General features: G+C 48.0%; 1 protein-coding gene across 6 annotated transcripts in view; it reads right to left on the reverse strand.

The window, feature by feature from the left end:
• Positions 1–25,412, reverse strand: part of LOC119183341 (uncharacterized) — a 210,205-nt gene that overhangs the window by 74,765 nt on the left and 110,028 nt on the right. For 4 of the 6 annotated variants that reach the window (XR_012884941.1, XM_075869311.1, XM_075869313.1 and 1 more), the window contains one exon: positions 11,506–11,645. The exons of the other annotated variants lie outside the window; for them this stretch is intronic. The gene's annotated coding sequence lies outside the window, so the exon portion shown is untranslated. The remainder of the gene's footprint in view (positions 1–11,505; positions 11,646–25,412) is intronic. 6 annotated transcript variants of the gene reach the window in all.

The raw sequence follows: 25,412 nt of genomic DNA on the forward strand, positions 1-25,412 counted from the left end.
AGTTTACCAGGTTGCACAATGCGGAAACTCTGTGAATACCGAGACGCACTCGCAATAAAGGCACAGACGACTTTCATGCGGTCACCGTGCAAATAGGTGGGCTCGAATATCCTTGCAGCTTCCATTTCCTCCTTAGTTCTTCGCTGAAACCTAGCTTACGTAAGTCCCTAACTATATTATGGAGGCACACGCTTTCCTGGCAGATAACTGTTGCACTGCATATGTTCTCTAAAAATAAAAGCCGATAAATTTCGCACGAACACATTTGTTATGCGACAAATTCGGGCTTACTTGCCAGCGAGAGATATTTCTGAATAAAAGTTATTCAGCCTACACACCACAGCTATTTGACGAGTGCACCTGTGCCAAATACAACACTTCAAACACATGTTACCGTTACCCACACCGTCAGGAATTATCGAGAGCAAAATGACGCAACCTTATTTGATCTCTCTCTCTCTGTCGGTCTCGCTCTCTCTCCTCTACGGCCTTCTCGCCCCATATATTCATGTCTATTTCCTAGAGTTCACGCACCATTCCACCAGTATTCTTGTCTCCCCATTCGCCCAGTCGAAAGAGAGGGTGAGGTCAGGTTAAAAGTCGCGCAAGGAAAAAGTGGAGCAACGCACAACGGGCCAGAATCGTAGCTAGGAGGACGTACTAGGCCGCTAAAGAAGAGCCTTCTCAGTAGGAAATGAGATGTCGCACGCAAGACGAAATTCCTTCACTTCGAAGGAAGGATCCCTGCCAAAAGTGCTTCTTCGTCTCCTGTAGTTTTTGTGCAAAGCTTTCTGTCAGTTATACTATGTGGATCAATTTTGCTTTCTTCGAAAAGCGAAGCCGCCTTTTTTTGTATTTTCTTGTTCATTTTTCTTGTTGTCTCGTCAGTGCCTATTCTGAGTCGAAGTGGCCATCTCTTCTAATCAACGCCAGACAAAGTGACTTTTTAATGAGTCGTTTTTCCTTTATTTTCTGCTGTTATTGTCTCCCTCACAGCGTCACGTTCAAGTGGCTTGAAATAGCGCTAAAAACAAATAAAATGTGCAGGCGGCGGCGGCGGCGGCGGCGGCGGTGGCGGCGGCGGCGGCGGCGGCGGCGGCGGCGGCGGCGGCGGTGGCGGTGGCGGTGGCGGTGGTGGTGGTGGTGGTGGTGGTGGTGGTGGTGGTGGTGGTGGTGGTGGTGGTGGTGGTGGTGGTGGTGGTGGTGGTGGTGGTGGTGGTGGTGGTGGTGGTGGTGGTGGTGGTGGTGGTGGTGGTGGTGGTGGTGGTGGTGGTGGTGGTGGTGGTGGTGGTGGTGGTGGTGGTGGTGGTGGTGGTGGTGGTGGTGGTGGTGGTGGTGGTGGTGGTGGTGGTGGTGGTGGTGGTGGTGGTGGTGGTGGTGGTGGTGGTGGTGGTGGTGGTGGTGGTGGTGGTGGTGGTGGTGGTGGTGGTGGTGGTGGTGGTGGTGGTGGTGGTGGTGGTGGTGGTGGTGGTGGTGGTGGTGGTGGTGGTGGTGGTGGTGGTGGTGGTGGTGGTGGTGGTGGTGGTGGTGGTGGTGGTGGTGGTGGTGGTGGTGGTGGTGGTGGTGGTGGTGGTGGTGGTGGTGGTGGTGGTGGTGGTGGTGGTGGTGGTGGTGGTGGTGGTGGTGGTGGTGGTGGTGGTGGTGGTGGTGGTGGTGGTGGTGGTGGTGGTGGTGGTGGTGGTGGTGGTGGTGGTGGTGGTGGTGGTGGTGGTGGTGGTGGTGGTGGTGGTGGTGGTGGTGGTGGTGGTGGTGGTGGTGGTGGTGGTGGTGGTGGTGGTGGTGGTGGTGGTGGTGGTGGTGGTGGTGGTGGTGGTGGTGGTGGTGGTGGTGGTGGTGGTGGTGGTGGTGGTGGTGGTGGTGGTGGTGGTGGTGGTGGTGGTGGTGGTGGTGGTGGTGGTGGTGGTGGTGGTGGTGGTGGTGGTGGTGGTGGTGGTGGTGGTGGTGGTGGTGGTGGTGGTGGTGGTGGTGGTGGTGGTGGTGGTGGTGGTGGTGGTGGTGGTGGTGGTGGTGGTGGTGGTGGTGGTGGTGGTGGTGGTGGTGGTGGTGGTGGTGGTGGTGGTGGTGGTGGTGGTGGTGGTGGTGGTGGTGGTGGTGGTGGTGGTGGTGGTGGTGGTGGTGGTGGTGGTGGTGGTGGTGGTGGTGGTGGTGGTGGTGGTGGTGGTGGTGGTGGTGGTGGTGGTGGTGGTGGTGGTGGTGGTGGTGGTGGTGGTGGTGGTGGTGGTGGTGGTGGTGGTGGTGGTGGTGGTGGTGGTGGTGGTGGTGGTGGTGGTGGTGGTGGTGGTGGTGGTGGTGGTGGTGGTGGTGGTGCAGCAGGCGGGGTTAGCCTGGCCTGCATGGCCGGCAATTGTTCCACCTGAGCATCTCCTGAATTTGGAAATTGTCACCACGTGTCAGACAGCCAAGTGTCTCGCAGGAAGACCAACAAAATTCGCTGCACGATCCTCCTAGTAGCCGCGGCTTCTTCAGAAAAAAGGACGTCATCAACTGTCGGGGCCTATGACAGCCTTTTCGCAAGGTGCGGATCATCGCTGCCCTTTGCACATCAAACTGTGGGCAAAGCCAAATGAAATGTTCAATATTCCCGATGTCACCAGAGAAGGCTCCAAACGGGGAAGCGTATCTCCCAGTCTTGAATGACCAGGCCGGGGTGTATGCGGAGCCGGTTCTTATGCGGTACAACAGTGTCGCTTGTTCACGAGAAAGTCCATGAATTACACATGCTTGGTGTGGAAAACTTGTAGATCGCCTTGAAATGATTGCGTACCACATCTTTGTTGTTCTTGTAAGCCTTGGGAGTTCTTACTTTTGGAATAGATGTCCGTGCTTCGCATGCAAGGGCATCAGCCTTTTCATTGCCTTCAATGTCAACGTGGAATGGGATCCACTGGAACTTTATATTAATACTCTTCCCATTTAGGTGTTTAATTAGTGCCAGAGATTGCCTGGTGGACTTTTCTTGTGGTATAGGCCACCATGCAGTCTTTGTAGCGCCGACTTGGAGTCCGTCAGCACTACAACAACTCGTGCAGAAAAGGATCGCCATTTTCGCAAAGCCGCCGTGATTGCAGCGCTTTCTACCGTTGTGGACGAAACCACGCGATCCAGGCGGCCCGACCATGACCCGCTATGGCAGGGTATGCAGAAATCCGCTGCGCAGCTATCCTTATGTGTGCACATTGATCCGTCGGTGTATACTTGTAGGTGGCCGCGGTACATGGTGCTCAAGTGGTCCAGCGCAAGACATTTTGCTTCCGCAGCTGGAATGGTGCGCTTCGCTGGTAGCTTGGGTACGCTGAAGTTACACGCAACATCCACAAAAGACCATGGCGGGTTCATAGGGCGCCGTTTAGGCAGTTTCAAGCCTAAATATTGAAGTGTGTTGAGTGCCGCGTTGAAATGTGAGCCAGTTCTTGCTCTTAGCCACCGGAGAAGCACCGTGCCTGCGAAAGACTCGCCCAGTCTTGACAGCAGCGTCAATAAGGCCTGAGACGCTAAAAGGCGGAGCGGAAGAGACTCGGCGACGTGCAGACGTACAATGTGAAAAGGCACAGAACGGTAATATACAGTTCTCGGAATCTTCGCATCTCGTTGGTCCAGCCAACGAGAGGGTCCGACTTGTTGGTCCGACCAACGTCGTGGGAACTTAGAACTTCAGGAGTTTGGACTCGCATTTCAGGCCGCCATAAATCAGCCTTTTCCACAACGAGTGACCGCTTTATATCGCTCACATGTCGTACGTCGTCGACAAGCTTCAGTATAACCCCACCAGCATTCTTAACACGCATTCTAAAAGCTCGGAAGCGAAGAGTAGTCAAAGCTAAAACATTCGGCAGATCCCCCGTACCTGGCAATCGACGTTATGCGAAGCATGCAGAGGGATGGTGACCGTGTTGCAATTTATTTATTGAGCGACACGTCATGAAATGACGCTAAATATATGTACAAATATCGACGCACAGGCGCATGTTGAAGGATTGCAGATGTTTATATTACCGGCTGTTCGCACTTGCGCAACGCTGCCAACTGGAACATGCGTATTAGCAACATCGGAAGCTCATGTGAAGCGCTGATGCACGCGAGGATGCTGGCCCTTAACATTGCTACATATATCAACTTCAGCGCATGGCAAGTACCACAAATCATATTTACCCAACATATCAAAGGAGTACATATGTATGTAATGTTTATTAAATTGGGTGGGCAGCACTGCAACCACTATTGACGTTTCACGAAGATAGTGATAGCGGTTGAAAAGTAGTTCCGAGACCTGGCGTAGCTCTGTGCTAAAATGCTTCGTTGCCACGCAGAATGCTTTGGTTTGATTCCAGCTGGGACACTGACATTTATTCTCTGCATTCGTCGGGTCGACGCTACCGACGTCAGGTATTTCTAAACGCTCGTGCGTTTACATTCACCATGTGTGTTCTCGTTATTCCTGGGTAGATATTAACCCTTTCAGACACCACCTATAAAGAACTGTTTGCAAATGTGCCAAATCGCTGCAACATTACTGCAAGGCAATGAATATGGTATTGCGGGCAAGAATTATGATCATTTTTGAATTTAGGGTTGTTATAAACACTCATCCTACTTAACTATTAATTCAATATCTCTTTACCTTAAAGTGATAGATGCTTACTTTTCACATAAATAAAATAAGCTCTCAAGCAAGGAATGTAGTGCAAACCTATTTTCTCTTATGTTCATTTAAGCCCAGCAAAATTCTTTTTACAGGGTTGTTATAAACACTCGGGGGATCGCTTGGGGCCGGGACCCGGAACCCGTCCCCAAGCGATCCCCCGAGGTAGGACTCCAGCTCGAAGCGGGTGACCTCCGAACCGAGGCGGGCAGTGGCGGTTGCGTAGGCGTCGTCCAAGGCCATCTGCCGCAGCTCGGTGTCGGGGGACGTCAGAAGCTTGTAGGCCGAGTCGATGCGGCAGAGTTGGCTGAGCTCCGCCGCAACTGGGATCCCGACGGCACCGCCAGGGGCGGAACCGTAGATGTAGTTAGTGGCCGCGTTGGTTGGTAGGTAGAGCGTGCGCTTTACCAGCGGCCGGATGGCATCGTGCAGTCGGCACCAGTCCGTCGTCGAAAGGACCCCGCACCTCATCGGAAAGTTGAGCGCCGGGTAGACAAAGGTCCGGAGGGCGTCCAGACGCTGCCACGGCGCCAACATCGATGACATGATCGCCCGGGCTTGGGCGATGGCGGACTCGACGGCGGAACCGGAGCCGGAGGGAATCCTGAAGCCGATGGGACGTCCCAAGTACCGCTGCGGCTCGAAGTTACGCGGCACCGAGATGGGAACGCCCGAGACTCTGAACTCCGTCGGGCGCATCCCCACAGGTGTCGATCCGACCATGTGGAAAGACGCGCACTTCGACGGGTTCAAGGACTGGCCCAGGGATGCGGCGAGGGTCTCGATCCTGTCGATGCGCTGTTGTAGTCTGCGCGGAGTCGAAGCCAGGAGAGTCAGGTCGTCCACGTAGGCGAGGATCTTGTGGTCGGAACCACCACCCTGCACTGCGCGGACGACCGGGTCAATCACTAAGTTGAATAAAATTCCACTTAGCGGGCAACCCTGACGCAGCCCTGCCAGGATCGGAATCGGTTCGGTTGTTCCCTCGGCCGCCAGGATACAGGTGCTGTTGTCCCTGTAAAGGTCGCCGATCACCTCCGTATACACGGGGCCGGCGCCAGCACCGGTCAGGGCTTCGAGCAAAGCCTGGTGCGGGACAGAGCCAAACGCGTTGTTAAAATCCAACAGCGCCGCACACAAGTCGGGGCCTCCCGACCGGGCGATGTCGAGCCTGCGTTGCAAGATGTAGTTAAGCTCGAACACGCCGTCGTGCGGAAGGAAGCCCTTCTGGCACTTCGACAGCACGGCGTGCTCGATCATCCAGGCCTGGAGCCAGGCTGCAAGGCACTTAGCATAAAGCTTCGCTGCCGTGCAGCCGAGGGCTATGGGCCGCCAGTTAGACGGGACCTGGGAGTCTCCTCTCTTGAAAATGAGGACGGTTCGAGTTGTCCTCCAAGAGTCTGGCGTGCGTCTGTGGTGTAGACAGGCGTTGAAGAGCGCCGCCAGGAACCGTGTCTCCGGGTCGACCGTTCGCCAGTGCTGGTAGGTAAGACGGTCTGCTCCGGGGGCCGTGTTCTCGGACTTGCGCAAACGCCCGAACACCTCGTCTGGTGAAAAGTTGGTCGTATCTACTCTCGCCGGGGCCGGTTCTCTTCCCAGAAGAAGGGTAGAGTCGGCCTGGCGGGCCGCCCACGTGCGTCCCCAATAGTCTGGTAGATCCTGAAGCGGGATGGCGCACGTCTGGGGTGGTCCCTCCAGGATCAGTCGAACCGCGCGTCGACGGTTGCGGCGGTACAGCCGCTGGATAGTAATGTACACAGTTGTGTACATAGTGTTTGAAAGGGTTAACTGTCAATCACCTGTGGCACATACCCGCATACCAGCGGTACATACCCGCCCGTGGGTATGTGCCACTCTATGGCGGGAAGTGTTTGACGACGTACGCGACAGGATTGGGACATTATTCGTGTCTTGACCAGGGCGCTATATTCGTCAAACCATCTTACCCTACCATGCTAATTTTGGTTCACGCCAAGTTAAGAGGGTGACCACGAGAGCACCCAACCGTAAGCGATAGATAGATAGATAGATAGATAGACAGACAGACAGACAGACAGACAGACAGACAGACAGACAGACAGACAGACAGACAGACAGACAGACAGACAGACAGACTAGATAGATAGATAGATAGATAGATAGATAGATAGATAGATAGATAGATAGATAGACAGACAGACAGACAGACAGACAGACAGACAGACAGACAGACAGACAGACAGACAGACAGACAGACAGATAGATAGATAGATAGATAGATAGATAGATAGATAGATAGATAGATAGATAGATAGATAGATAGATAGATAGATAGATAGATAGATAGATAGATAGATAGATAGATAGATAGATACACGCAAACTCGCCGAAAATTGCTAAGAATTGATTAGCATTTAGAAGTTGTTCTATTCAGCTTTTCGACTATAGAAGTGAAAACTTTCCTCCTGTGGAACCGCGAGCATATTTGTGTTTTCGTCTAAGCACACAACCTTTTTAAAGGCACTTTTTTTAAAGAGACGAGTAGTGATTGGAATCGCTCGCGATCCGAAGTGTTAGACTGAGAATTTATAAAACTTACTGATGTGATGACGTCAACTGTGGCTGCAGGCTCACGCGAACTATTACGGTTTACTCTCGAGTAAGCTATTGATGAATCAAACTTTCAAGTTGAGCCTACTTAAACGGACAGTCCATGTTCACAACCAAAACATAGGTTAGCTAGAAAGCGGTGATGTTGATTCGTGGCAGAAAGACTGGCATTGAGTCATTTGCTCACAGAGACAAGAGCCCACTCGCCGGCGTCGCTTTCAAAAAAACCAAATGCAGCGACAACGAAATGTGGAGATTAATTGATTGATTTGTGGGGTTTAACGTCCCAAAACCACCATATGATTATGAGAGACGCCGTAGTGGAGGGCTCCGGAAATTTTGACCACCTGGGGTTCTTTAACGTGCACCAAATCTGAGCACACGGACCTCGACATTTCCGCCTCCATCGGAAATGCAGCCGCCGCAGCCGGGATATGAACCCACGACCTGCGGGTCAGCAGCCGAGTACCTTAGCCACTAGACCACCGCGGCGGGGCAATGTGGAGACCACGACGTACACTGTGTGGCAATTCATGCTAAGTGCGGCTACAATGTGTCTCGTGTTTTTCGAACAGTACACATCATTGATATCACCTAATCTATAAAGTAAACACCTTCAGTATGGATTTTCAGTGATAGATTTTACGATTTGCTACCCGTATGAGGCCTCAGTACACTTATCTGCCATGGATGGAAGACGATAGTGACTGATGTGTTCCCGGTAACTGGGGACATTTGACTAGTTTAACGTCTGAGTATCGCCTCTGTGCCCCTTTGATGAACAAACCTACGTGCTTTTAGTGGGAATCCAGTTCTCTCGAGTGATCGCTTCAGCGCATGGCGTCCTTCTATCGTCAGCGGTCAAAAAACAGAACGTTTTGACTAGCATATATAATAATTTAAGCTGTAGACTGCATCCTCGCTTGACGCAGCTGTGCTCGAGTTGCCAGCGCTTCATCGGAATTATTTCATCCACATGAAACATCGGAACACAAGCAGCCATGGCCAGCAACAAGCGCTAAAAGCACGCGAAAACAAGCTAAACCAGAAGTTTTCACGGGTTTCTCCCACGCTCTCTTTCTTCATGCTTTCTTGAATAAAGACGTTTCTCTTCTTCTTTCTCTTCTTCAGGGGTGATTTTCAATGAACGCACAATGTTGCCAGAGACCGACAGGCTTTGGAGAAACCGTCTATTTAGATGCGTTGTCACTCATTTGCATAAACGAGTAAGCAATGTACGGGAGATTACCACGGTGGTTATCCCAATGAACCCCCGAGATTCGCCCACTCATATTCATTCACTTCGTGGATATGGTGTGAATTGTTTTTATGTGAACCTAAATTTAGGCAAAAGGGTAATATTTTGCAAAATTCGCCTTTAGTGAAACCCGGCTGCCATGACCGAGAATGAATACCGGGCACAGTGAGCTTGAAAACGTCACACCTTAGATACCTGGGGTCGAATCCACAAACTTCACTTTCGCAAGAGGGTTTTCTCATTGGCCCAGGGGCTCCGCTAATCATCTTTCGCATATCGCGATTAGCTGAAAAGCTCTGTTACGAAAAATTTGAGCGTAACATGTTTTTGTGAGTGAGAACCCAGAATGCCATAGTAGGTAAATTGCGCCGCTGCACAAGCTTGCAGCCTGAATTGAAACCCCGCAACTGGCGGAGTGGAAAGTGGGAGATACTTCAATGTTTATCAATTAGAATATGAAAAACGCGAAATAAATACTTCTTTTGCATAGTGAAAGCTATTTTTAGACATATATGATAGCTACGAAAACAATTAATGTTCCGGCGAATGAATGATAAAACAACTATTGCAGCAAGATGAAGCCAAGGCTCGACCCCGGTTAGAAGTTAAACATATTGCCTGCATGGAAGACGGTCAGCCCAGATAGTACAAATAAGGTTAAAGGACATTCTACATTCCTCGTCAGATGCGACAAATCAAGCCTACCTTCTCTATAATCGACAACATCGTAAGAACTGACTTCCCTTGGGTCATATATACCGTTTCTTTGTCTCTGTGCATTCGCAGATTGTGACATTGAGTTTGCATTCGCTTGTTCTGTAAACCAGAGTGCTCGGTTTTCAGAATGTCATATCTGCCATTGCTCCTGTAACATAAATGTTCTCATAAAGATCGACATGGCATTCGTCAGACTTAAACGCTGGTGTCATTTTATGCAAGCGAAAGAAGAACTTCACTTGTTATTATTAACCCAACGCGTTTGACACGATGAGAAGCGTTGATATATACGTCAAATACACTGCACGATATTGGCGACCACACATATTCAAGACGCCCGAGCATCAGAATCGTAGGTCCACTTACAGAGAACCTCCGCGCTACCTACTTTCATCAATATAGCCGGTACAAAGAGTAAAAGTTATAGAAAAGTACAAAAAAGGTGGTTGCGTCATGTCACAGGCCTCGAAGTTTGCCAGGATGGACATAAAAGTCCATCCTTGCAAAAAGAAACATTACGTTAAAAAAAAAACAAGCACCTGTTTACAGTGAACACATAGCCGTGTCACACGGCAAATATAATGTCATTTTCTGCGAATGTCATTCGTTTGTATTCTCATTTGTTTGCTGCCACCCGCCGAAGCTAATACCATTTTACGAAAATGACGTTTTCTGTTGGATGAGTTCTCTTAACACATTCGCATTCGATTTCGGACAGAGTGAGTATAGTCTCGACGCTAGGGACTTTTAGGGATTTGACTGTTAACTTATGTATACGCAACTTTTATCATCTGCAAGTATCTTATTCTTTACTAGATCAACTGATTACTGCTTTGATGACATAAAAATTTTCGCGAAAATTGCTTAAAAAAGCTACTCTTTGCTACAGCGGCTTAACACCGGCCATGTTTCCATTTGCTCTGTTGTTGTTGCTTGCATCGCGGATATTGATCGTCCGATCGCACTTGTTCTGGTGACCAAGGGGGTGACTATACAAATTCACTGCCGCGGTTCACTGTACTCACGCCCTGTCATATCATCGGCCAAGTTGGTTTTTGAGTGTGTCATGCAGCTGTGGCAAGTTGTGTAAGACGGCCGCGTTTATATTTTCGGAGCACCTTTTTACCGATAAAAATGGTTTTTGTGGATACGCACATATTACATGCAAGTTCAAGTATATTTTTATTTCGCCCTATATCTCCGGCTCAAGAGGGCTAAGGTCAAGGTCATCATTTCAAAATGACATTTGTGTTCGTCATGTGACAGTACTCAGGTAAAATGACATTAGTTTCGCTTAATGCCGTTCCTTGTAAATGACAATAGATCTTCTGTGTGACAGGGGTATAAGTATACTCTATGGTATAAGAATTTTGATCGTCGTTGTTGAAAACTTTATTGCTGTTCCGCTTATCTCTTGGAAGCAGCTGAAACTAAATGATCGTCCTTATGCATTTCAGCTGCCGGTTCTTGTCAAACGAACCGTGCATGATAGAACACTTGGCCATTGAGTGTAGAAGGATAGCTAGTTTTCAAAGCAACCGCTTGAATGGCGATAACAGCGGCCAAACAAAAACGCGTAACACAGCCGTACAGTACGTATGGACAGCATTGCCCGTAGCACGCACTTGAAAATAGCCCCTTATCGCAGAGCGAGCACAAGGACAACGGCGATGTATAGCTCGTACTTATTGTTCCGGAAGGACTCTGTGAATGCGGTAAAAGCAGTTCTGAAGCACTCTAAATCATTAGGAGAAGGAAAAAAAACTACCGAGTAATGACGTGGCCTGTTGGGTACATGTATGGAACTGCGCAATGCACCTACAAAAGGTCACGGCGATCGGCAATCAATGCACCAAATCGCGACCGTAGTTCGCACGCCTGGAAACTAACCACGGCAAAAACAGGTTATATCGTGAATCGTATAGCATGTATAGCATTATGCATGGGACTATACAGCTCTCATCTCATTTTCTTTATTTCCATATGAGGAAACAATGACGATGCAAGACATGGGTCTGCCCTTCTTTGACAGTTTGATCGACGGTTTTGCCTCAGTGTAATCACGCTATCGAACCTTTTTATTTCTTTATTAAGGAGAAAGCCTCACATAGGACAGGAGTGTGAAAATCCAACGTCTCGCGTTGACAGCACAGTCGGTACCGAATTCACGTTTCACGACGCCACCGAGGACGTCTTCTCATGACATAATCACTGGCTAAAAGGCAGGCCAAATCGGTCAACGATTGTGACACGCGGATTTTCCTTATACGGTTCATCCAACGTAGAAAAACTACACGCTCACCTTCCGAAACACCAACGGCGTCTCCTGAATGGCGAAAGGACGGCGACGGCTTTCCGAAAGCGGCCGAAATCCACCGTCCGAGCACCGCTTGTTTCACCGTGAAGAAAATGGTCAGCGCGTGTGATCGCTACTCTGGCTTCCTGCGTAATTTCAAAGAGTGATCCCGGAGTGAATGGTGGCCCTAAGCCTGTCCCAAAGCAGGCAGCTGCATACTATCGCAACGCCCTCCTAAGCGCTGGCGCGCATACACACCCACACACACACACAGTCGCTCAGAGTGCCGACGAAAGGCACGTGCCGAACGACCGAGATGCGGCAGCATGCACGCGATATGCAAATAAATGTTTCCTAACGTCTTCAAAGTCGCAAAACGATTCCCTACCCTCTCAGCGATCGTGCCCCTCCTACTGCGCTAAATAGCTGTGGGATGGTGCCCTCTGCGACAGGCCTCGCGAGGTCGGCCAGGCCTTTATAAAACTGGCCAGTGTGGCCACTGACATAACTCTATAGGCACTGCGGACTAAAGTATACATCATAGATGCTTACATGCTGCATGCGTTTACACGAATGAGTTGTTCACTGGTTTTATCACCCGCAATACGAATTATTTTAGCTGTTACGCTGAAGAAGCTTTGTGCCTTAAAGATTAAAAAAGTCCCCGCCCAAACACTTTCAAGAAATGGTTAACTAGTTAAGCTGAGCATGCGGCTACAGGCAATTGTAGACGTCGCAACCGATGACAAAGTGCCACTCGAGCTCTCTAACGACTGTACACAATTGAGTGGCAGCCTAAGTGCTCCTCAAACACGTTATCATTACGGTTATTTACCCCCTACTTTACTTCAACAGCGATGACCGCTCTGATTGCTCCCGAATTGACGGGACTCGAGGCGATTTCCGTAACCCAAGCAGTTGCCTAGGTACAGTTGACTGTATACGGACATGTGTGCTTTTCTGGTTATATTTGTGGGCGATGCCTAACATAAATTTAGATGAGAGTAGCGCCCGTCCTGTCCTCTCATCTTGCGAATGTGTGCGTTGCTGTGCTCCCACTTTTTGTCAACTGTGCACCATCTCACCGAATTTCAAGTTTCGGCAAGATTTCTCACCTATGTCCTGGGACAATGGGTGTGTACCTGGAAGGCAAACGTGGCAATGAAAGCGCCACTGAAATATCTAAAACGACCAATCTACGTGACCACTTGATCCCCTTCTTTGAATGTACACTTGATTCCGTCCATCCTTGTCATTCTGTGTTCCTTCTTACTCTCTATTCAAGACATGACCGCATTCGTTCAGTGCCGGGTAGCCAACCAGACGTGCGTCTGGTAACGCTCCCTGTCTCTCTTTCTTCCTTTATTTCTCGCTCTCAATTGTCAAAACCAGCTGCCGCTGGCAATTATAACAAAGTTAGCCGAAATTGGACATTCGTATTTGCACGGAAGGAAGTCGAGTTTACTTGACTCAATCTGTGCGCAATATGCCAAAGTGCAGCCGGTTAATGCGCTGAATGTACTTCTCGGACCATTTTGGTCGAGTAGAACTCCAGAGACGCGCTCGTTGCTGCGAAACAGTTGTTTGCCGCATTTATTGGTTAATGGTCACGTAATACAAAAAAAATGGCATAACCAGAATAACCGACCAACTAGAAAGCAATAAGCGCCATCGACTGATAATGACAAAGTATTGAATGCGTGTTTCTCACACTGCGGGTTGCGACGTCCAACAACAAGTCCGGTACGTGATTGTGTAATTTCCTATATCGCCAAAAGAATGGTAGTCTGTAGCTACGTGAACAGCGCAGGAGATACAAAAAAAAACAACAAAGAACCGACGTGGACTAGCGCCGACTTTGGACTAAAATATATTTACACGACGCAACAAAAGCGAAAACAAGATTGCGCGCGTGATCACAGCTTATCTATTTGCGCACACAGACGAAAGTGAAACGGGAATCGAGACAATAACCAAAACAGCAAAGAAAACAAAAACTGCAAGAGAACTGAAGGAAAACATCACGAAAACCGACCAGACCACATGCTGATTGAATCTAGAGAAGAAGTAAATTTATGCTTTTTTTTTTAATTGGAGTGATTGCAGGTTTGCAGAGGCGAGTGTCTTTAGGGATAGCCACAGCTTCAACGATAACACGCATCTAAATCTTGGTTCAGTTTATGATGACCGTGATAATAATCACTACCGCCGCGTGGCCGAAAAAATGTGCCGACTCACGATGTCTTCAGTTCGGGTTCCTACAACGTCCAAGTGACTCGGCACACGGAACCACGAACCCGTATCTCGCTCCCGAAGGAAGTGCTTCCTCTTTTTCTTCTGCGTCCCTCATCTGTTGTGTCGTGCTTCACGGCATTGCAGCCGTTTTCATCAAGGGGAAGAAAAAAAAAGAGAGAGTAGGAAACTGACAAACGAAGAGGACAAACACTTTCTCCGACCGCTTTCCTCGACCCCGCAATAAAACTTAACGGAACTAAAAGAACAAAACCAGGCCTTGTAGAGGAAGTTAGCCAGCAGCGCAGTAGCCTGGCGTCTCGCCGTGCAGCCGTCGACACCGACGCGCCTTCGTGACGCGCTCTTCGACCCATGACGCTCGCCGTGTGAGGCCACTGACAACTGCATTGCTGTCCTGGACTCTCTCTCACTCTCCCACTCTCTTTTTCTTTCTCTCAGTAATCCCGTTCAGCTCATTGAGAGGAAGGCGTGCGTCACGCAACGCCGCTCGCTGTTTGCACGAATGGCGAGGCAGAGAGCCCGCAATGTCCTGGGTGGCCCGAGAGGAGTTCAGACGATTGCTAAACAAGCGTGTCACCTCAAGGCTGGTAAAAAGGTGCAAGTGCTTCAAGCACGCTAAAGAGCCTCAAAACTGCAGTGAGGAGCAGTGAAAGTTTCTAAATTGGGTGTACTGATAGTTGATGATAGAAAGCCAGATACACCATGAAACAAAGACAAGAGTCCTGTTACCGTCTGGTTCTGGCCAGTAGCCCGGGTGCGGAGGTTGGAGGCTAGAAGGTGCACTTTTCCCCTCCCCGAAATTTCAATGGGGGTGAGTGTTTCACATAGGACATTTATAAGAAACGAGTGTTGTTTCAAGGCCTTCAACGGGTGCGCCCACTGCGTCCGAAAAAAAATTTCTGGCTGCGCCTCTGGTATGGCTCGCATCGTTTCTCATTTTCTGTGGATACATGAAGCGAGAAGCGTACGGTGGAGCGCTAGTTGGTAAAACGTAGAAGACATAAAACCACGCCTACATCCAGGACACATATTTCCAGTCCCGTCCACGCCTTTTTTTTAACGAAATTGCGTTAGAGAGCTCGTGTCACAGAAAATCCGCCGTCAGCATCGGCACCGTTGGTTGTCAGCAAAAAATCCTCCGTGAGCAAAAAATCGAGAAAAAACCAAATGAAATAAAGAATAAAACTTTAGGTCCCATTGAGGATCGAACCAAGGTGTTCGTGTAGCAATCAGGTGTCCTACCACAAAGGCACGACGTTACTTGCAGCTGCTTCAGAAAAATACACTACATAAATGATATTTAGTGGCAGTAGACTTTTTAACCCATTTTGTTCTACAGGTGTCACGAAGGCGAGCCCATTCACCTACAGCATTTCCGCCTCCATCGGAAATGCAGCAGCCGCAGCCGGGATTTCATCCCGCGACCTGCGGGTCAGCAGCCGAGTACCTTAGCCACTAGATTACCGCGGCGGGGTCATTTGGCGAAGTTTCCGAACGCAATTAGGACGACCACCAATACTGTTGCTGGAACTTGCCGACAGAGAAAGTTCAATAGGAGCTCCAACACGGCACCCACGATCAAATGGCGCGCCGAGACTGCTTCACTCTTTTAGTGTGCTTCTAAACAGCCCCTTTTTATTCCTTGCAATTCTAAACACCAAGAGGTCAACAAAACGAACGACAAAGAAAAACCAGTGTGCTTCTGTCTTCACTTCTAAAATTTCTTTTCTTGTTTTATCTGAAAAAAAAAAGATTGCTTGCCTGCTCACTCCACCTCGCACTGTTTTGTACTCCATCGATCATAAACGGCACAAAAGACAAAACAAAAAATGAATGAGGAATCCCATAGAAGCACTTGAGTAATAAATACATGGCCTTCTGCCCAAGTTCCCCCTCATTTCATTATTCAGAGCAGAAGTACACATGAAGACGCAAACGATGAACGCCCTCCTGAATATTTAGTTTGATGCTATATAAAGACCCGGGGGGTATCTTTCAAAGGCGGCACTGTCTTTAAAGAGGCCACAATTTGATAAAGTAGGGTATCGTGGACTTTTTTATTCGAAATGAATTATCGCTGCGAAAGTTCATCAAGCAAACTACTTGGGGTCACAGTTTAAAGCATCACTTCTCGAATGCATAAGTTCTCTCGGTCTCATCTACATTGAATGTTTATCAGGGTGTATTTGCGATTGAAGTATTGGAACTTTAAGCACCTGATCTGTTTCATCATGTGCCGTCGATGAAGTATCAGGCCACATTGTTACGATCATGTTCCTTTAATGTGTTCGCAGGAACATTTTTTTTATTTCTTTTGCTCAAACGTTTGAACGTGTATAGTTATATGATCTGTTTAGCTATTGTGTCATAATAGACGTCACAGTGAATCACTCGCTATTAGACACATCTTTAGGCCGGGTTTGGCGCTTCGATAGGTGTTTGCACGTGAATATTCTGTCAAACAATTCTACTTGTTTTTAATTATTTTTTGACTCACCGGTGGTTACACGATGTCAAACGGCGCAACGGCTGTCAAATGGCGTCAGCGTGTACAGTTGGTTAGGCTTACGTGCCCTAACCGTGTTTGCCCGGCGCAGTCTTTCTAAATATGGCGCAACCTTCTGGCCACGCCAGTGCCTTCCGACTTTCACCAGGCACGCAACCGCCATCCACCGACGCAAGAGGCACGCCTTTCTTTCTGCTTCTTCGTTTATTTATCTATGTACTCCTTTTTTATATGCTGATCACACACATACAGCATCCAGTCTGAAGAGCAGGACTCCACTACATATTTGGAGGGCCTTTCTGCGACTATTTCCAGAGCACATCGCAAGTACTTTCTTAATAAGTCAAACCCAGCTTAAAGTGTGCTGTTGCGTACAGCGGTAATACTCGAATCAAAAGTTGTACACAACCGACCAGAGCTGGAAATTAGAACCTGTAGGATAGTCTGAAGCTGAAGTGCAAAACGAAACTCTGTTTCTCAATCCCACTTTCAAGTTACATCCACAACAATTGGTCATGATATACCACCCTCTGCATTTGCATCGCGAAATGAATGTGTACAGACTGAAAACATCCTTTACGCATCGCTAGTAGACGTGACACAGGGGACGGCTCGCGTCACAAGCAATGTTTTCAAGGACATTCGATTGAGCGCCAAAGCAAGGCCTCTTTCGTGCCATCATCTTGTGTAGATAGTAGTGGCTATATATGGACGACGCACAGTGATGTATTCGCAATTTGTATCGCTGGTCCTGCAATCGTGACTCATCGGCCAAATGTTTTATCGACTGCATACGGTATCTCGGTGCTGCAGTTCTTCTGCGAATGCATTGCCATGCTGTTCGATGCAAGGACCCTTTAATCCAAAAAACCCGATATGTATGGATCCATTACCTGTAAACGGCCAGCAGTATTAGCCTAATGGACCTCTTATCCACCGAAAACCGATGCACTAACCGATGCGGTTGTTTACCGATTACCCCCAAGGTCGATATAGCGTGCAAAGTAACATTAGAACGCAATATGCAGGAAAGAAAGTGTTCTCAATGGTGCACAATCTGGAGAAGAAGTATCACGCGTGAAACTGCGCACAACGTCATCAAGCCCCCATGCTTTCTAACTAGAAGACCATATACGTCCACAGAAGCAAACATTTTACACGAACGTTCCATTCATTATGAAAGCTGATAGAAGGGATTTTTAAGTGATCAGAAGTGATGCCGACTGTATAATGGCCAGCTTAGAAATGACGTCGATACACCATTTCACATGAAATATCTGTTAAGTAGTGGTCCTTTCGTATGCCTTTGACTCCGAAACAAAGCATTACGAATCGGTTCATATATAAGTATGTGTTCCTGCGCATAGCGCATATAGTAATTCTACAGCCGAAGTTACAAGCCTACACAACTGAAAAGGTGTCCGCAGGTTGCCGATAAAATGACCTATTGGCAAATAACAATTATAATTTGAAAGAAAATAATGAACTAGAATGGAGAGAGAGAGAGAGAGAGAAAATTTAATGCGGAAAGGCAGGGAGGTTAACCAGAAAACATATCCGGTTTGCTACCCTGCACTTGGGAAGGGGTAAGGGGAGACAAAAAAAAAAGGGGGGAAAGGGAGGAAGAGAAGCACAAACACACACACACACACACACTCGCACACAGTAGTGTCACAATCGTTCAACGAGGCGGGTCGCTCGCAGAAACTTCATCAGCGCCTTCGTTGCTTTCTGGCGTGAAGCTCGATCTTTCCGACATTCCAAGATTGACTGTTCAGAAAATGGCTGGTCGTCGAGGCGAGCAAACACTGCTGAGAGGGACTGTCGCTGAGAGCTGTACTGGGGGCACTGACATAAAATATGTTCAATTGTTTCGTCATTGTCGCAATGGTCGCATGTAGCGCTGTCTCTCATTCCGATGCGGCAGGTAAAAGCGTTCGTGAAAGACACCCCAAGCCACATACGGCAGAGAAGGGTCGTCTCGGATCGGGGTAGGCCAGATGGAATAGTAAGTCGTAGGTATGGGTCCAGGCGGTGAAGACGGGTGTGGAGAAAACCGGGCGTATTCCGCATAGACCTTGCGACATCCTGCGCAAGCGTATTAATCTTTGCTGCTGCGTCGCTTCTTGATAGTGGAATAGGTTCCATCACTCCATTTTCGTGAGCATTCTTAGCTGCATTGTCGGCATGTTCGTTACCAATGATGCCGCAATGGCCTGGTAACCACTGAAAAGATATGTCATGTCCTTCGTCTTTTAGGTGATGGTACAGTTGTCGTATTTCGAGCGCCAATTGGTCTTGAGGTCCACGACGTAGAGCATTTTGTAGACATTGGAGAGCTGGTTTCGAATCAGTAAAAATGCTCCATTTTTGTGGTGTCTCTTGGTCAATCCTGCGGAGTGCGCTGCGGAGTGCCGCGAGCTCCACGGCTGTCGATGTCGTCTTGTGTGACGTTCTGAACTGGATGGTTTCGGCTCTTGCTGGGAAGATCACAGCTCCTGCAGATCCTCCAACAGTTGTCGAGCCATCCGTGTAAAGTTTGACATGATCTTTGTATTCTTCGTGTAGCATGAGTAGAATCATCTGCTTTAAAGCTGGCGCCGAGAGCTCCGCCTTCTTGCGAATCCCCGGCACTGTCAAGCGCAGTTTTGGTCGGTCCAAGCACCAAGGAGGTGTTAGTATCCGTTCCGGAGGCGTGTAGACTGTTGGAAGGCACTCACGGAAAGTCAATACTCTCTTACAGAAGGAGGCACTCGGTCGATCTTCTGGAAGCGAAGCTAGGTGGTGGGCAGGGGCGCGAGCAAGGTGTCTAATATGAGCTCTAAGCACCTCCAAAGTAATGTGCACTGTGGCCGGATGATCTTTGGCGATTGCGATGGTTTCCGCTGTTGATGTACAGCGTGGTAATCCAAGACAAACTCTGAGTGCCTGGCCCTGGGCGTTTTCTATTGTGCGTATATTGCTTTTGCAAGCGTTCGTCAGAACCGGCAAGCTATACCGCAGGTACCCCAGAAACAGCGTTTTGTACAAATGCAACATCGCGTGCACTGATGTGCCCCACGTTTTGCCTCCGAGGAACTTGAAAAGTTGTGCGATGGCCGTTAGGCGCTTCTTTAGAGTGGCCACATGGGGACTCCAGCAGAGATTTCGATCGATCGTGACCCCCAAAAACCTGTGGGTCCTGGCGTAGCAGACACTGTGTCCATCGATGGCGATGGGATATGACGTCATTGCCTTCCGCGTGAACGCGACCAGCGCCGATTTCTCAGGAGAAATCTCGAGGCCTTGTTCTCTAAGGTACGCCGATATTGAATTCGCTGCTTTCTGGAGTCTCGCACGTACCTGAGGACGTGTTACACATGATGTCCAGGCACAAATATCATCTGCATAGAGAGATATCTGCACGGAATCTGGTATGCGTTCAACGAGACCGATCAGAACCAGGTTGAACAGTGTGGGGCTCAATACACCACCTTGAGGAACACCACGGTGTGTATAATGTTCAGAAGTTGGCCCATCATCAGTTTGCATAAACAATGATCTCATATGTAGGTAGCATTGGATCCAGCGGTACACTCGCCCACCCAAACCAACTGACTCGAGGGCGTCAAGTATGGCTTCGTGAGAGACATTGTCATATGCTCCTTTGACATCTAAAAATAGTGCGACAGATAACCGTCTGCTCATTTTCTGGTGTTGTACGTAGGTCACCAGGTCAATGACATTGTCAATGGAGCTCCGAAGACGACGAAAACCGGCCATGGCGTCTGGATATATTCTATGGCGTTCTAGGAACCACTCGAGTCTGGCAAGGATCATTCGAAATCACACAAAGTCCTTACGTCAAGGCAACTTTCGTTTCATACGTGATGACGTCAATTCATTCATTTAGCCACATACAAATCCTTCGGTAAATCATACCTAACCACCTACAAAGTCTTCAGTAAGTTCTGCCACGAAAGTAGACGAACACGTTAACATCACTTTAGTCGGTATCAACCTACGATGTAGAATCTACCATCTTGTTCTTCAGCCTCCAAGGTGTAAGCATGCTGTGTTATCTCGCTTTGCTCATGAACTTCCTGTCCGCAAATGCACAGTGGAAGCCGCAAAGCGCATACAACCAGATCGCCCGCTGTGTGTTTCGGTGTAACAGGGGCTACGGTGCTCGGCTGCTGACCCAAAGGTCGCGGGTTCGATTCCGGCATCGGCGGTCGCACTTCAATAGACGCGAAAAGGCAGAGGGCCATGTACCGTGCGATGTTAGTGCGTATAGTGAAGAACACCAGACGGTCACTATTTCAAATCCTTCCACTACAGTGTCTACGATAATCATAGTTTTGGGACGTAAGACTCTAGATATTATTATATTATTATGATGGCCCACTCTTATCCCCCAAATTCTCTCAACAGAAAAAGATGACGACCAGAATAAATATGTGGCGTACACTAATCCACACACATGCGTAACATATATATAATCTAATGTGCCTTGACAAAACAATGATGTAGGCCTGAATTAAGTGCAGTTTACGTACTTCGTTGAATGGAATGCACGTACTTTTGAACCAATTTACGCGCTATTATTACGTAATTTCTTTAAACGGCACTTCAGAAGCTTTCTTCGGATTCGCAAATATTTTTCTTCTAAATATACAAAGAGACCCTAAGTCAATACATGTTTCTTCCTTGCATTGCATATCCCTTAGGGAATACCATCAATTCATGTGCCTTGCACGTGTGCTGTATTCATTCAATCAAACAAAAGAAAATCGAGTTGCATTCCACGCTTTTACTTAAAGACGCATGAAAATCTAATCATGATATTTTTTCTCATCGCAAGCGGCTACGAAGATTGGTCAACACGTATTTTGTTCCGTCGCCCCTATAAGCCCAGACAAGATGCTAAAGGTCGTCTTCCGATAACAGCCGCTTCAGGAGAAGAGAATGAAGTAAAAGGAGAGCCACTGAACATCTGCATGCACTTCTGTAGCATTCCACTACGTTTTTTGCGCTTTTTTTTTCCACAGCAGAGAACGGCTGTGCAGTGAGCCGAGATAGAGCACCTTTAGTAGGAGAAGGTAGAGAGGTCTGCCTGAGCTTGTGCGCTCTGGCCTGCTGCTGTACACAAAAGTTACAGGAAAAAAGGAAAAAGAGTGATAATAAAATCTACTGACAACGTGATGCGCATAAGCAATAACCACGTAGCACAGTAATTTTTATTTTGTGTTGTAGTGCCTATAATGCAGTGCTCTTGAAAAGTCTGTAAGTACTCCTGAAAAAGTCTGAATTTTTTTCCTCTCCTTTTCCGCTCGTATCTATGATCATTTGCCAAACTCTGTAAATGCATTATGTTACAATTAACTTAAGTGTTTGTGTTTTGTACAATGACATGCATTTTTGAAGAACATTTTTGAATGAATCCCAGTTAGCCTCGGGCTAGGGATTCAGATGCATTTTTGACACTGTTTTATTCTGTAAACTATTTTCATGTATCTGAAAATTCAACCCAAAATTTAATTTTAAAAAATGCTCTAGTAGCTGTCACTCATGCTGCCTGGCCGGATACTGAGTGTAATAGGCTGGTTTTACAGAGAGCTTTCACACCGATACCTGTCAGCACTGAAGCCAGGGACTTCTGTTGGGACACGTACAGGGTGCCGACGCACATGTGTGAATCTTTCGTCCATTCGACGCACTCATGATTCGGGATGTTGACAAGGCCGATGTAGTGCGCGCAGTGTTTGGTGCAGGCGACGCCCAGTCTAATGCGGTGTAGCAAATCGGCGTGGATTCGGTTTTTGAAAAATTATGTGAGGATTTGCCTCTCGCAGACGCCTATGCCAATCGCCCCGGTCAGACTAGCACGTCGTTGTGCACTTTCGTATAAGCGATCTCAACGAGGAGTTCACATCACATCAGAAGTATTCATTTCTGTTTCGATTTGTGTGTCTCACTAACACGCCAATGATTACAAGGCGCCTTTGACAAAAATAGGTCTTCCTATCGAAACGACGGCCAGCTTGTCTGAGGCACTTCCTCTGTTTATTCCAGTTATCCCAATACGTGTTTCCATCTGTCGACTGCCATGTTGATTTTTGCCTCCCAGACTACACAGTAAGATATGGATGCCTCAGCGTTGATGTCATAACCTCGACCGTCATAACTGCCAACCTGTCGCGGCTCTTCAGGGCCCGTTCGGCATCAGGCATGTCATCCCTTATATACCGTACTTCCAAGCGTTCTCTCTACGCACTTATTGCATGCACCCCACCTAGCTTTCAGTGCTTGTTCCCTCGGCGCTCTAGGTCTCTGCAGCCATAACATTGCCCATCCGGCGCACGATCAGCAGGCATGCATGCGTCGCACGGCCCACGCTACCACTTTTCCATATTGATGTTTGTTCAGTGCTGGCAAAGAAAACAAGCCAGCACCACATCACCCCGATTTCCACCGAGATGACGGCTTAAGTATACAACCCAACGCCCTCTCTCTGTATGAGCAAGATCCCAAACAACAAAACAAAAAAGCAAACTTCACTCCTACATGAAATCGTCCAGCCGCAAAGCGTTCTCAATGACGCAATATCTTTATATGAGCGCACGCATATGAGGTCGATGGCAGAAGCCACAGTAGGTTATCACAGCCGCTAAACCTATACGGCGGTAATTGGTACGGTAAGTTGAGTGTCGCAGCAGCTTATCTCCCAGGCTCTACTGACGCTTAATCCAGTTCAATTGGACCCTGTAGACTACTTAACGCAACCGGAGTTTACGCGGTTGCGTAAACAACACTCCACTATGTTCCCTCCTTCAAAAGGTGGGAGCGTAGTCTTTATAAAAATAACCGTTACGTTTCAACTTTAAACCCCGCTATGATTATAAGAGATGCCAAATGAAAGGCTCCGTAAATTTCGAACAACCTGGGTTCTTTGACGTGCGGGTAAATTTGAGTACACGGGCCCCAAACACTTTCGCATCCTTCAAAAATGTGGCCGCCGCGGCCCGGATTCAATCTCGCGACCTGCGGTTCAGCAGTCGGGCAGCATAGCCACTGCATAGTCGGGCAGTGTAGCCTTGTCTTGTTACGTCAACCGCTGCATAGTCGGGCAGCGTAGCCTTGTCTTGTTACGTCACAGTGAACCTGGTTGTGGGCACTGCTTCCTCACGCACTGTAGTCTAGCCCCGTGTCAATTCTCGGATTTCACAGGTTTGCTTTGTTAGTCAAAATAACGAGCACGCAGTTAGTAAGTTGTTGGAAACAGCACACTTAGATGCCTTTTGAACATTCCCACTCATGCACAAATACTCACTTTATGATTAGATGAGTATTTGTTAAGTTAAAAACATGATACCTCTAATTACCTCATTAACAAAATACTTTGTAGAGGCTACCATTTAATTGTAACAATGTGAAGTAAGTGTACTAGGCGTTCGTGGTTTTTTTTTTTCGTTGTTGTTGCTGCTGCTGTTGTTGAAATCACGCTGTCATATTGTTGCGACACCCCACACATACACGTGTACCAAAACAAGTTTTACAGCATAACCCCCAGATCAGGTGTACCGCGAAAGCAATGTTTATTTGGTGGCCTAACAAAGGTGCATTCAACTTGTTCACCGATGAGTACGGGCAAAATATTATTGCTGATATTAATGTTGTTTCTGTTGCCTCACAGGGGGATCATGTTCGTTGCTCCATATGTGCAAATGTTTTAACTCAGATATCAGATATGAGATGAAAGAACGCGTGATCTGCTTCGTATAAGAAGCTGTGAGAGAATACTCGTTTGTGAACAGTACGTGCCAATTTAGAGGTCATTTGACACTTGCGAATTTAGACGTGAAATTTCTGTCTGACCGCTAAAGCTTGGGAGGAAATTTCTCCTGCTTTTCTTCATGAAAACTGTAGTATGACGCTTTCATGGACGCGAACTGAGTGAATGAGTGAGGGAGTGAGTGAGTGAGTTAGTGACGAGCCACCAATAAGCAGTCAAATGCTTCTATTATGCTGCATGAACGATGCACGAGAAAATGCTGAGATTTCTACTTGCGGGAACCAATGAGATGCCTTCAATTACCCTTATGGCAGAAAAAGAGAAAGGCACTTGCAACAAAGACAAAGTACGAGAAGTCACAAAAACCAGCTCTACTAAAGGTCACGCTTATCGACAGCTGGCGAGAGTTGACACAATTTAAACAGCCAAGGACACACGCCACGTGGCACACAGGTCCTTCCCACATATGGCACGACGCCCCGCCGCGGTGGTCTAGTGGCTAAGGTACTCGGCTGCTGACCCGCAGGTCGCGGGTTCAAATCCCGGCTGCGGCGGCTGCATTTCCGATGGAGGCGGAAATGTCGAGGCCCGTGTGCTCAGATTTGGGTACACGTTAAAGAACCCCAGGTGGTCAAAATTTCCGGAGCCCTCCACTACGGCGTCTCTCATAATCATATAGTGGTTTTGGGACGTTAAACCCCACAAATCAATCAATCAATCAATCATATGGCACGACGCTTCATTCGCTTTTTTTTCTTTATTATCTGCCTTTGGTAATAACATATTCCGCCATCGACACCATAAAATCACACAAAGTACAATGCACACATGGTGACTGGTAAGTCAACCAGAGCTGTGCTGGTATCGTAGGATTAAAATTCGGGTAAAGTCGCAAGGGGCTTTGTCCTTGACACGTGTCGCCAGCGTCAATGCCGATTCCACCCGGGACAATGTATACATACGCAATCACGTGGAGCCCCGAGATTAGACTGTTACGTAATTTTCTGCTCGATGTTCGTCACATGGTTTTTTTCTCGGCATCCTAATCAACCTAAGATGAACATCCAGCAGGAACAAAAACAGAACGATGACCGCATGATGCACTTCCTTCAAGTACACTTCACCCGACTGCGAAGGCCTCTCGTAGAGGCTACGTGAATAGTTTGCCCAGTCGCAACGTAAGCAAAGCGATGGCTTTCATACGAACGACAACACCAAAAGAAATGATGTGACGTCTGTGCGCATGGTACTAATTCAGGTAGTTGCTGTATCGCACCTACTTTACATGACAAAAAAGGTGAGGCACAATCATCACTCCATTGTTGTATATGCAGAAGGCATATACAAATTACTGCAATGTTCTAATTACGAATCAATCAA

Source organism: Rhipicephalus microplus, chromosome 7 (assembly GCF_043290135.1).
Source record: "Rhipicephalus microplus isolate Deutch F79 chromosome 7, USDA_Rmic, whole genome shotgun sequence".
Classification (NCBI taxonomy): domain Eukaryota; kingdom Metazoa; phylum Arthropoda; class Arachnida; order Ixodida; family Ixodidae; genus Rhipicephalus; species Rhipicephalus microplus.